Source organism: Nothobranchius furzeri, chromosome 4 (genome assembly GCF_043380555.1).
Source record: "Nothobranchius furzeri strain GRZ-AD chromosome 4, NfurGRZ-RIMD1, whole genome shotgun sequence".
Taxonomy (NCBI): domain Eukaryota; kingdom Metazoa; phylum Chordata; class Actinopteri; order Cyprinodontiformes; family Nothobranchiidae; genus Nothobranchius; species Nothobranchius furzeri.
In genome coordinates, this window is record NC_091744.1 from 85084201 (window position 1) to 85097674 (window position 13474).

General features: G+C 41.8%; 2 protein-coding genes across 16 annotated transcripts in view; one reads left to right on the forward strand and one right to left on the reverse strand.

Moving 5' to 3' along the window:
• ppfibp2b (PPFIA binding protein 2b) overlaps positions 1-13474 on the reverse strand; it is a 98357-nt gene that overhangs the window by 83142 nt on the left and 1741 nt on the right. For 13 of the 15 annotated variants that reach the window (XM_070550549.1, XM_070550544.1, XM_070550546.1 and 10 more), the window contains exon 1: positions 9993-10157. The exons of 1 other annotated variant lie outside the window; for it this stretch is intronic. The gene's annotated coding sequence lies outside the window, so the exon portion shown is untranslated. Of the gene's footprint in view, positions 1-9992; positions 10158-13474 lie in introns of those variants that run through there. One more of the 15 variants, XM_070550559.1, reaches the window with a different exon arrangement.
• Positions 11654-13474, forward strand: part of bmal1a (basic helix-loop-helix ARNT like 1a) — a 39959-nt gene continuing 38138 nt past the window's right edge. The window contains exon 1 of the mRNA XM_054733422.2: positions 11654-11811. The gene's annotated coding sequence lies outside the window, so the exon portion shown is untranslated. The remainder of the gene's footprint in view (positions 11812-13474) is intronic.

Sequence of the window (13474 nt, forward strand, 5' to 3'; positions counted from 1 at the left end):
TGGGAGCTCCAGGCCGTCCTCTCCCCGGCCACCTCCACCAGCTCCTCCGGCAGGACCCCAAGGCGTTCCCGGACCAGATTGGAGATGTAACCTCTCCAACGTGTCCTGGGTCGACCCGGGGGCCTCCTGCCGGCAGGACATGCCCGAAACACCTCCCCGGGGAGGCGTCCAGGAGGCATCCTGACCAGATGCCCAAACCACCTCAACTGGCTCCTTTCGATCCGGAGGAGCAGCGGTTCTACTCCGAGTCCCTCCCGAATGTCCGAGCTCCTCACCCTATCTCTAAGGCTGAGCCCGGCCACCCTACGGAGGAAACTCACTTCGGCCGCTTGCATCCACGATCTTGTTCTTTCGGTCATTACCCAAAGCTCATGACCATAGGTGAGGATTGGGACGTAGATGGACCGGTAAATCGAGAGCCTGGCTTTCTGGCTCAGCTCCCTCTTCACCACGACAGATCGGCTCAGATTGTCTAACATGTAATTTTACCATTTCATGATATTGGAACGTTGATCCTGTGAAACTCTCATATCGATATATTCAGCTATCTGCCATAGAGCAGATATAAGAGTTAGTTTACATGAAAAAGGGTCGGTGAAATGGGATGAACACTTTAAACACCACCGATGACATCATAGTAAGACATAAACACATTATAAGTCTGGGTGCAGGTAGTGTTGAAGGAAGTGGTATGCAGCCCATCGGTGCCTGGATGTTGTAATTATGTTTTTAATAATGTAATAAAAGAGGCTAATATAGAAACGTCTCATTTACCACAGAAAACATTGTAGAGCTGCTTTGACAGACTCGTTACGACTCACAAACCACCATTTTCCATCTTTCCTTCGGTCTTCATAGCGCCTCGTAACTCAACTTCAATTTCTGAACCAAAAGCAAAACCTGCGTTTTTACGTGATCATCAGAAAAGAAAAGAAAAAGCCACAACTGGCCAGCTGAAGTATTCAGATCACAAACTCTGGCTCCCACCATCAGAGGGAAGCCAACTGCCGTCGCTGTTGGCCTCCTTCCAATTCTGGCAAAAACATCCCTCACGTTCTACTAAATGGAACAAACACAACCATGGTGGGAGAGGGTCTGCCTTCACGGTGTTTGTGGGGCCCAGAGGCGGACCAAACGGTGAAGTGCTTCTGTTCAAAGGCCGGTACCTTGGCTACAGCAGACTAGGATTACAGAAAGTCCACTACCTGCTTACGAACGGTACCAGAGCCGCGACAGATCACATTACAAGCTAATGTTACACCAACTCAGCATGGGAAGTGTGTGAGGTTGTCTTTAAAGCTTTTCTATTTGGGTTTATTTAACTTTATATTGTTTTTGGGTAGAATAGTGATAACACCGTGACAGAAAAGTCCTTTGATTACACCTTTATATGCAAGTCAGGGTAAAACTGGTGGTCAAATTCCTGCTAAATCCAGTAAAAAGGCTAGAGCTCATACAGAATAAACACTGTGGATGTGCTGAAACAAACAATGTGCTGGAAGAAAATCCAGCTCAAATATTGACTTTGGAGAAGAATTCTTGGAGATTATTGGAGCTGGTTTGGATTTGTTCCTTACGGAAACACGACGGTTTTACGTGTCACACAACCAAATATTTACACTAAAACTCAACAAAATGTTGATTATTTCAGCATTTTTAGCTCGGTGTTGACACATTCTGGCACAGAGATGCATTAATAAATATAATTACATAGTTAAATTATTCAGACTTTGTGTTTGTTTTGTCTCTAAAGTCAAGAAAAAGTTTCCAATTAATCCCCAAAGATGTGAAGCTCAACCGGACCTGTTTTTTCTGTTGCTTCAGTTGTTTGACTCGTGTGATGCTCCGTCAAAACTGAAGCTGACTTTGATTTGAGGCTGGAAAAGAGCCACTTTCCCTTCATCTTGCTGAATCAGGAGTGTAAAGTCAGAAGCCAACTTCAGCATCGCTGTCGAAGCCGTAGGCTGGTTTTGACAGGACAGCGGCGAGACAGAAGGGATTACAGAGTGGACGAGTGACTGACTCTTTGGGGAAGAATGTGATTTTTTTGCCACCTTTTGGAGCAGCTGGAGTAAAGGACGTTCTTTCCAATCATATCAGCCACGGTGCTGCTGCTTGACTTACAAGACGGCATGTTTATTGTCTCCAGTTTAACATTCTGATGTTTGCCGGGTGCCATCACTGATCTTTGTTGAACGCTGGATTGATTTAATCAGAGCTAAAGCGTGCAGTGCTGCATGTCCAGAAATTCTGCAAATATCACGCAGGAGATTGTTCAAAGCAGACCAACGCCTGAGGTCAGAGAGGCAGCAGGGCTGTGTCATTCTGCTAGATCAGAGGTCTGCAGCCACTAATAAATAAATAAATACACTAATTTTAAAGTTCATGAATTTATGTTGCATTGTGACTATTTTTTTTGGCAAGAAAAAAAGAGCAGACTTTTTGTCTTTGTACAGAAAACAACAGCAGGTTGTTTGTTATTGATGACTTTAATTAGCTTTTAGTTATTTCAAATGTGTAGAACACTAATCAGTACATTTGCAGTGGTCTCTAGTAGGAGTGAAGTCCTACTCTGGGGGGAAAAAAGCCCAGAAGTGGCTGTTTCAGCACAGAGAATTCAGCCGGAAGAAAATTTTGCTTCAAACGACCGGATTTGGAGTCTTACTTCCTGATATGTGGACATCTCTGATTGGCTAACAGCAACACGACTATCACTGACTGTTTGCTCTGCAACGTTGATGTTTGATTTCCACAGTTGCTAATGCTAATGGTTAGCTTCTTTTTGCCAAAATGTTCTTTGCTGTTTCCTGGACGCTAAAACAACAACAGCAGCCTCCCCCGTCATGATTCAAGATGGGTGAGTCCATGTGAACGTGTGACATAGATCAGTCGGGCTTTTCTAATCCTAGAGTTTCACCGTCTGTTTCCTATCAGAAGCTAATGCAGGAGATGGGTGTAGGAGACCATCTTCATGTTCAGTCTACATGCCTGAGCCTCCTCAACTGGCTTCCCTCGGTGTGGAGGAGCAGCGGGTCTACTATGAGTCCCTCCCGGGTGACCGAGCTTCTCACCCCATCTCTAAGGGAGAGCTCAGACACCCAGCGGATCTCGTTGTTTCGGTCACCACCCAAAACTCGAGACCACAGATGAGGGTAGGAACGTAGATCGACCGGTAAATCGAGAACTTTGCCTTCCGGCTCAGCTCTCTTTTAAGACGTAAAAAAGATTAACGAAACATTAGCAGCTGTTTTAGTCCAATTACTGTGCTATCATCGTCATTCTGCTGCGGGAATTAACTAATCTGGAGAGGAAAACTGCTAAAATGATCCTTTCTTATAGGCTTAAAGAAACATTATTTAAGGTTGTGTCATTTTTGCTCGAAGTCAGAGCCGCTTCAGAGGAGCTGCAGGTTGCAAACCTCTGTGCAAAACAGTGCAAGCACACTAGACTAAGCAGGACTAAAATAACCTTTAGTTTGTTTAAACATTAAAAATAATCTTTTCTTACAAAAATCACAAGAAAACACATTAAAGTAAAAGATTGTCATTTTAAATGAACAGATTTTTTAGACGCTTCCTGTAAAATAATTTTCCCACCAGGTGATTCGCTGAGAATTTCTTTGAAGATACAGAAATACATTTGCAGGAAGTGTGCTGCCTACAGCAGAACAGAAGGAAGATTTTCCTCTCATGCATTTAAATATGAAATAATAGTTGATGTAGCGCTAACATGACTCACAAAACTTTCCAATGCAAAGCTTTCGGGGGTAAAACTGTTCTGCAAATAAACATTTCTTATGTAATCCTGCTGATAAAACAGCCGCCCACCACATATCTGTCACAAATAATCCTGCATTTAAACTTCCCCCTTTTCCTCAACTGTTCATTTGTGTTTTCCGCTTTCCGAGTTCTCTGCAACACTTCGGATCATCCTCATGCTCCTTTCCGTCCTCACCTCCGTACTCCTCCGCCCGTCAGCCGCTTGGCTTCACATAGCTTCTGACAAGTCCCACCGTGAGATTTGTTTACACGGCCGCTGTTCGGGGAACCACTGTGCACGCGTTCTGTGTCTTGATGTTACATGCATGCACCCAAATCAGAACAAATTAATTATAGTTCACCCAGAGAAACTTTTGCACAGCTGCATTGAGCTGTTTGCACAAACCTTTGAGAGCCAATTCATGCTTCCATCAGTGCAGCAAAGTGGAGATAAACGGCTCATCTCTAAAGCTCTTACTCCTCCTCCCTGTTTTTACTCTGAGCAAAGCAACAGCTGATGGAAATAAAATTGAATAACAAGCTTTTATGCTCCACTCTTTAGCGACAACTTATTTGCTTTGATTGCATTAAATGCGGGGATAGTCTATCGAGAGTTTCCAGCAGACAACCCTGAGTGTGTTTCTTCAACAGTGGTGGACATCAGCCGTGGTGGACACTGTTTTTACGAACACACCTTTTTAGGTTAACACAGAAAGCTCATCAACCAATCATAAGGCTGAATTTCAAACTGAGAATCTAAAAGAGGAAGAAACTGGAATCAAGGGAGCTTTAATGTTGGTGCCAGAGGGGCTGGTCGGCTCTACTGGGATTTTCACCTGCAACCCATTTCTAGGCTTTACAGAGAATGGTCAGACTGGTTTAACAGCAGCTCAGATCAGCTCTGGTTGCTACCAAACCTCACCAGCTGCTCCAGATGGATTCTAGAAGCAGAAGACAACAGGCGTCCCTCCTGTCAGCTAAAAACAGGAAACTGATGCTACAATTTACACAGGATCACCAGAACTGTGCCAGAAGAGACTGGAACGCCTTTCCTGATCTGATGAGTCTGGATTTTAGCTGCATCCTGACCCATCTTCTAATGCTACTTTCAGCAGGATCATGCACCGTGTCACAAAGCCCAGATCATCTCTAACTTTCCATTTTTATTTATTATTATTTATTTAACCAGGAAGGTCCCATTTCAAAGGGAGTCCTGGCCAAGAGGCAGCAAAAGTTACAGTTACACAGACATGCCATGCACAAACTTACAGGAAGCAGTTACAACACGGTCTGGTTTTAAATGCATTCAAAGTAGGGCTGCAACTCACGACCGTTTCAATAGTCGACTAGTCACCGACTATTGAAACGATTAGTCGACTAATCGGATAATTATTACATTTTTCTTAAAATTAGCATGAGATTGCTTTAATTGTGTGAAAACTGATAATGAACACAAGAAAGATGGGTACTTTGATGGAAAATGCATATTTTAAGTAAACAAGTAAGTAAAACTTTATTTATAAAGCACTTTTCATGGATAAAATCACAAAGTGTTTCACAGCATTCATAAAAAGGCAAAACAGGACAGGAGCACAAGGTCAACTTGCATAAAAGCCTGTCTCAATAAAAGTGTCTTCAGCTGCTTTTTAACAGAATCAACGGAGTCGGCCACACGAACAAACAAGGGCAGGGCGTTCCAAAGTCTGGGAGCTACAGCTTGAAAGGACAGGTCCCGTCTAGTTTTAAATCTGGTCTTAGGGACCTTCAGTCGGTTCTGACCCGAGGACCGTAGAGTGCGGCCAGAAGAATGAGGGATTAAAAGGTCTGATTAATATTGTGGAGCTTGTCCATTAAGAGCTCTAAAAGTCAAAACTAAAATTTTAAAATCAATTCTAAACTCGACCGGTAGCCAATGTAAAGAAGATAAAACCGGTGTTATGTGAGCCCTTCTATTGGTTCCTGTTAAAAGCCTTGCTGCAGCGTTCTGGACCAACTGCAGACGACTGACATCTGATTTGTTAAAACAAGTAAAGATAGAATTACAATAATCTAAACGAGAGGAAATAAAAGCATGGATAATCATCTCCAAGTCCGATTTTGAAGTAAAAGCTCTCAATTTGGAAATGTTTCTCAAATGATAAAAGCAGTTTTTTACTAAATGTTTTGAGTGGCAGCTCACAGACATGGACTGGTCAAAAAGAACACCAAGGTTTCTGAGACTGGTCTGGACCGAGGAGCTCAGGGAACCGAGGTGTTGTTTGATTAAAAGCACTTTCTGTTCAGGAGCAATGATCAGTGATTCGGTCTTGCTTGAGTTCAGCTGAAGACAGTTACTGGCTAGCCTGTCCGTAATACGCTCAATGCAATCAAGTAGGTCAGCTAACTTGCTAAACTCTGTGTCCTTGAAAGAGCAGTACAGTTGAATGTCATCCGCATATAAATGGTAGGACACATTAGTAAAGCTTTTAGTAATGTCCCCAAGAGGGCAAATGTATATAAGAAACTAAATTGGGCCAAGGACCGAGCCCTGGGGAACACCGTGAAGCAAAGATGTGACTTCAGACCTAATCTTGTTTACACATAAAGAGAATGTTCTGTTATTTAAATAGGAAGACAACCACTTCAGAACCGTACCAGAAAATCCTAACTCATTGTGAAGTCGATGTAACAGTATTTTATGGTCACCCGTGTCAAAAGCTGAAAACAAATCCAATAAAACCAGTACAGTATACTGGCCAGAGCCTGCCGCCATCAGTACATCATTAGATACCTTTAAAAGAGCCGTTTCAGTGGAATGCGTCTTACGAAAGCCTGATTGGAACTTATTTTATTGAACTTTGCTGCTGATTGGCCAATTCCTACTAAAAGTAAATAAAAATGTCTAACACCAAGTAGGCACAGTGCTCAGTCAGTATGGACATAAATGCATATATAGAATTAAAATACTTTTTTCAGGCACAGTCGGGCATAACAAAAAATCTATTTTTTTAAAGCGAAAATACGTTTAAAAAATGTACATCCAAAACAAAACGTGTTGGCTTTCCTGTTATTTAAATCCTACCGAGGCGAGTCAGACTCTGTGTCATTCAACTGTCCGACGTGCTTTCCCGTTAAGTGTTCATGCATCACCGAGGTGCTGCCGTGATACGCGAGGACTGCTTTGCAAACAATGCAGGTCATCTTTTTATTCGCCGAATCCCGGCTAGAATGCTCCCAAACTTTAGATGTTTTGGTACGCGTAGCTGCGGTGTCGGACGCCGCCATTTCTGTTAGCCGGCGCTCAGCAGAGAAGCTATTGCGCATGTGCGACTCTCGGCAGAGATTGTAATGAAGTGAGATGCCTCACTCGGTCGGAAAAAACACGTCCGGCGACAACGTCGACATTTAAATTCATCGTCGACTATCTCTATTGTCGATATTCGTCTACAACGTCGACGAATCGTTGCAGCCCTACTCCGAAGAGATAAACTCTAGAACGTAAGCACGAGTCCGCCAGACTCCAATGGCACTGATGTATCCAGGGTGGTAGATGGCAGCGTGCATGTTTGACATGGGTTTCTAGCCCTGAAAAACATTTCTGTATTATAATTAATAATATAATTTATTAGTTATTATTCATACTGATATAAAAAGTCAGAGTCCAGGTCCCAGTCCCACCCAGCTGTTGGCAGCAACTAAAGTAGAAGTCCCATTAGTCATCATCACACACTGGTGAAATTTTATCTCCGCATGTGACCCATCCCGTGAGGCGGTGAGCTGCAGCTGTGGCTGTGCTCGGGAACTATTTGGTGGTCTAAAGGACCAAGAAGTGGCTCTGCTGCCACCACAAAATGTTCATGGCACAATGTGGTACTTAACCATTGCATAAACAAGGGCCCCATCTGGGCCACCCCATTTTAAAATATCTGAACACGCCACTGTCCAACGGCCTCCACCAACACCAGATCTCCGTCCAGTCCAGAAGCTCCGGCTGCAGGTCGAACCTTCCCTTTATCCAGCTTCATCATTCGTTTTTCCTGCGCCTCTAAAGCCTTTGGACCAACTCTATTTTTCTTTTCTCACAGCCACCTTTCACACATCCACGCTCTGAATAAAAACTTTTTAACTGAAAGTAAGAAAATTTCTTCTTTTATCCAAACCTTCTTGAAACTTCAAAGCTAAGAAGCACCAGATTTTTCTTTCATGACAAAAATAGAGCTACAAATATCATTTCTATCCTCTGCCCCCCGTTTCTTAACTTGTCCGATTTTCCATTCTGTCTCCCTCTTTTCTTTCATCCCGTCAGCAAAGAGAGGATTATTTTCTGTGGCTTAACAGCTTGAAATTGTCTTCCTGGTCTCTACATTTTTCCTTCCTTTGCTCATTCTCTTTCGTCAGCCTTTCATTGCCTATCCTTGTCTAAACCTTCCATACGTCTCTCCTTCTGCGTGCCTCCTCGTGACACATGTCCAGCAGACAACACTAATGCTGTCTGGGGCAGCAGCTGCAGCTAGGACAACAGAGAAGTCTTCGGATCCTATATGCTACGGAGAAAATGAACATTCATAGAATTACACAACTGGCTTTGATCACAGGGATGAGTGGCCATCATTATGAGCTGATCCGCTATGAGAGATCAGAGCATGCATATGCATGGCATGGTCCTAAAACCCACTCCACAAGTCGGCTCTGCTGGATGCTGTCAGAACCGGTTCTACTGTTTAACTGTTGCAACAATACTTATTTCTTTTATCATTCATGTTCTGTTTTCTTTCTACTGCCACCTCACACTGGCCGTGGCTTTTATTTCCCTTTAAGTGCTAATGCCACCAAAGTGCCAACCAGAGCAGCCCCAATCAGTTCGCTGTCGTCAGCAGCAACGATGCCTTTCAACTCTCTTCCTTTTTAATGAGATTTGAAACAGAAAAGAGGCACCGGCCGGCTGTATTCACAGCGAGGAGGCTCCTACAACTTCCCTAAATCGCCCTTCTGTGAAGTGTGTGTGTGTGTGTTTAGTATCTCAAGAGTTGGATGCTGGCAGCAGATGCTTCAGCAGAGGGGAGCCACACATCAGTCTTGATTCTGTGTGATTAGCATCTCTCTCTCTCTCTCTCTCTCTCTCTCTCTCTCTCTCTCTCTCTCTCTCTCTCTCTCTCTCTCTCTCTCTCTCTCTCTCTCTCTCTCTCTCTCTCTCTCTCTCTCTCTCTCTCTCTCTCTCTCTCTCTCTCTCTCTCTCTCTCTCTCTCTCTCTCTCTCTCTCTCTCTCTCTCTCTCTCTCTCTCTCTCTCTCTATTGATGATCTGCATTAACACAGTATGTCTGTAGGACTGAACATCACTGATAGTATCAAGCTGACAGAACATGGCTGAGGAAGAAAAAAGAAAGGAGGATAATGGAAGTGTGTGTGTGTGTGTGTGTGTGTGTGCACTGAAAATTAGACGTTATGTAGAAAACATATCCGTCATGTGCAGAGATGCTGCACAACAGTCCTTCAGCACATTAAAATGTCTAACTAGGAAAAGGAATAAGCACCAAGCTCATATATATAGTCTCACCCTCTATACGTATACAGTACAGGCCAAACGTTAGGACACACCTCACTCAATGGGTTTTCTTTATTTTCATGACCATGACCATTTACCAAGGGGCCAACAGGTGCTAAACACCTCTGGGAACTCCTTCAGGACTGTTGGAAAACCCATTTCAGGTGACTACCTCTTGAAGCTCATCAAGAGAATACTAGCGTGCGCAAAGCAGTAATCAGAGCAAAGGGTGGCTATTTTGACGAAAATAGAATATAAAACACGTTTTCAGTTATTTCACCTTCTTTGATTACGAACAAAACTCCACGTGTTCATTCGTAGTTTTGATGCGTTCAGTGAGAATCTACCAATGTAAATGGTCATGAAGATAAAGAAAACACATTGAATGAGAAGGTGTTATACACACACACACACACACACACACACACACACACACACACACACACACACATATATATATATATATATATATATATATATATATATATATATATATATATATATATATATATATATATACATATACATATAACGCACAAATAATACCACAAAGAACACAGCATATTTTCTCACTGACACGAACCCAGAAAAGCTAGACATACAAACATAAATATGAACCTTTCCAGTGTTTACATCCGGGAACTGCCAGCATGAAGTTGGACTAATTAAAGCGGAGAGCCGTTTAGAATAGAGGTGAATGTTCTAAACTTACCGATAAACGCCTCCTGCGACTTTTTCTTTTATTAGAACGAATCCTTTTAGTTTGGTTTTGTACAGAAGTTGAGCGCAAAAGCACGAACACACATGTCTTTACGGATATGAATCTCCAAAGCTGGTCGGACCTGTATGAACGGTTGACGCTGGCTCGTGCGTCTGTTGTAGTGTCGCGCGAACTCTCTCACCTGCCATGTCATAGGCGTGACGCCTTCATGTGATCCTCGTAACGTTTGGTTTTCAACTTTTTAGGAAATGCCATTTTAAATGCAACACAGTTTTTAATTATCATAATTATATGGGCTATCTTAATTTAATAAATAAATAAATAAATAGTGCCGATAAAATAATAAATCTTAGTCACACAAACTACGCCTATTATCACAAATTTTACTAATTTGTTGAATTGATGAATAATTGAAGACAATATCAGACATATTTGTGTGTTTTTTATCGTTAAAGATGTTATAATATTCAATCAAACCATATCCAAATGAGTAAATACTAATCTCACAATAACAATTTTTACTTAAAAACGTCACAGACTTACAATATATGTAGTTTATTGTTGAAGAAATCAAAGTATTAACAAATAAAAGAAGTCAAAGAACAAAAAAAAAATTGCAAATCCATGAAGAAATTTGGAAATTTTAATTTGAACAGCTACTACCCTCTAGTGGCGTGATAGAATATTGCACATTTTAGATCAGCTACCCTTCGGATATATTTCGAGATAATCCGCCAGAAAATATATTTTTATTTTACATACATTTCATATAATAAATTACTCAAACTCTGTATATCTAAGGAAACTCGCCCGCCCCACAGTAGATGTGTTCATTTTTTATCATTATAGGCAATTCAAAGGAGGCAACAATTTAACTTAAAAGACCTGTTAACGTTACTTTCACTTTTATTTCAAACCAAATATACAAATTACAGAATTTACCCCGGCATCAGTGGGCTAACACGTCATTCACTTTGCCAATAAATGGGTTGAAAATGTTTCAAAATCTTTCTTTAATTTTCTTTTCATTACATCATGAAAAAAGACAACCGGAAATAAATGTTTTTCTATTTTCCTCATTTTATAATCATGTACCAAAATAACCTACATGAATAACCAGCAGGGGGCGCCAAAGCCCAAATATGTAAGACTACAATTAGTAACCCAAATAAATGTTGTTTTGAATGTTTCACTTTAACAATTAGAATAAAATAAAAACAACCGTATTTTGAATGAAAGTCACACCGGTCATTTAGAGGATAGTTTACAATAAAAATGTCAATAAACATGAGGATAAAGGATAAGAACAGCATGTTCTTTTCAATTAAGTTGTACAGAAAGAACAGCTTTAGAAAATATAATGAAAAATGATAAAAACGGAATATATTTATATAAAAACGTGAACTGGTCTTAGATCGTCGTAAACGTATTATCAGAATAAATCATAATGTTATTAAGCGGGGGCCAGCTCGTGCTGTAAGGCTTCCTAAGTGGTTTGTTTGCGGTGTGTTTTCCATAACACGCTCTCACACAACTGGTCTCCGCATTCCGTTCCTACTTAACGCTCATTGGCCGATTATCACGCCCGTCATATTTTTCCAGCCAAGTGTGACGTCTGATTGGCTGGAGCGCCACCTACGAGGCCAAAGCGAACGCCATTGGATGAAAAACTAGGTTAGTGGTTCGACAGTCATGACGGTGAAGAGAAACTGGGTCACTGATTGAAAATCGTTTATGTCACAGTTCTATGTGTTGCTATTACATATTACCATCACATTTGAATGGATCTACGGATTTTGTGGAATATTCTGTAAGTATAAAACGACTTTAAGTCTGTATTTTGCTAATGGGATAGCTTTGTCTGTGGTTTTTAATCCCTGATAGATCGTCATGGATATTTTCCCAGCACTCTGGTCCAGTCTGGTTTTGTGGAGCGCGAGGACGAATGCTAGCTCAGCGGCCAAGTCTTGACAGATCGCGTTCCGTAGCTAGCTGCTGTGAGCTAATATTAGCGAGCTAGACATTTTTTAATGAAAGATGGAAGCAACGCACTCAGTCTGTCGGCATAGTTTAAATTATTTCCAGCGAGCACCGGAGCTAGAAAGTGCCCGGGGCTTGGGTAAATGCCGGGTTGCTAAACGTTAACCAGACGTGACCTAAGTGCTAACAGGCTAGCAATGGAGACGGGCCTTCACAGGTATCTGGAACAGTTTCTTCGAGAGCACCAATCCTGCCGCGATAACTTCTGAGCCTCCCTCCTATATCTGTACAAATCTTGTCACCGTGGGGCTGTGAAACGCATGGAGACGTTCACCGAGCTGCTTAACAACACGAGGGTCATGTTTTTGGTTATAAAACATCAAGACACTGACAGTGGAAATGTGGTCCACCGCTCGTTTTCCACACACTCCGCGGTGGTTGCTCCAAGATGCTCACAGTTTTGCTGACACACACACACACACACACACACACACACACACACACACACACACACACACACACACACACACACACACTGTCTCGGTATTAGTACCTATATCACTTTTTTGAAGTAATAAGTACCATATTTTGATTTATTTGGCTTTAAGCATCTCTTTGGTAGACACATCTGGCTTTTATTCATGGTGTAAATATTAGTATATGTGCAAACCTTATTTTAATATTTCATGAACTCTGGAACTGCGCTGCTCTGGGTGGCTGCATGTTGGAGTAGCTCTGTTGACTTTATGTAAGTTTTGCCTTTTCTTCGGCATTTTTTCTTCTAGTTTCTCAAGAAAAACTGTATTTTTTGGACACTTTACTTTTCTGTTTCTGGTGCTGTGAAGCTTGGAGGATTTTTACTGCTATTTTTTAGCTTTTTTCACTTTATGAGCATTTGTTATGATGCGTAACCATGGCAACGAGCTGTTTACAATCGGAGCAGCTGATTAACATTGGAAAGGCTGAAATAATACCTCAACTGAAGCCACAAATCCAAAATGATCTAAAACGCAAGAAGCGTGGGTGCAGAGCGGGAGCTAAACGGAGACAGAGAAAGAGGAAATTCAAACCATCTCTTCCATCGATCATAACGGGCAATGTGAGATCACTGGCCAACAAGACGGAGGAACTCCAAGCCCTTTCAAGGACTCAGCCAGAGTGTCGGCAGTTTCGGAACCGCTGGAGGAGATAATGCAAAGAAGGATTCTCCAGAGAATCAAGAAAATGATGGACAACCCTGAGCATTCTCTTCACAAGACTGTCCGACAACGGAAGAGTGTCTTCAGTCAGAGGCTTCTTCAGTTTGGCTGCAACACTGACCGCTACTGGAGATCCTTCCTGCCAACAGCCATTGTAATATACAACAACTCTTTGATGACTTGATTATTATTATTATTCTGAGCTACTACAGCAATCAGTTTCCCTCTGGGATTAATAAAGTAGTTTTGAATTGAATTGAATGTTTAATTTTAGTAATCTACCAATATTTGGGT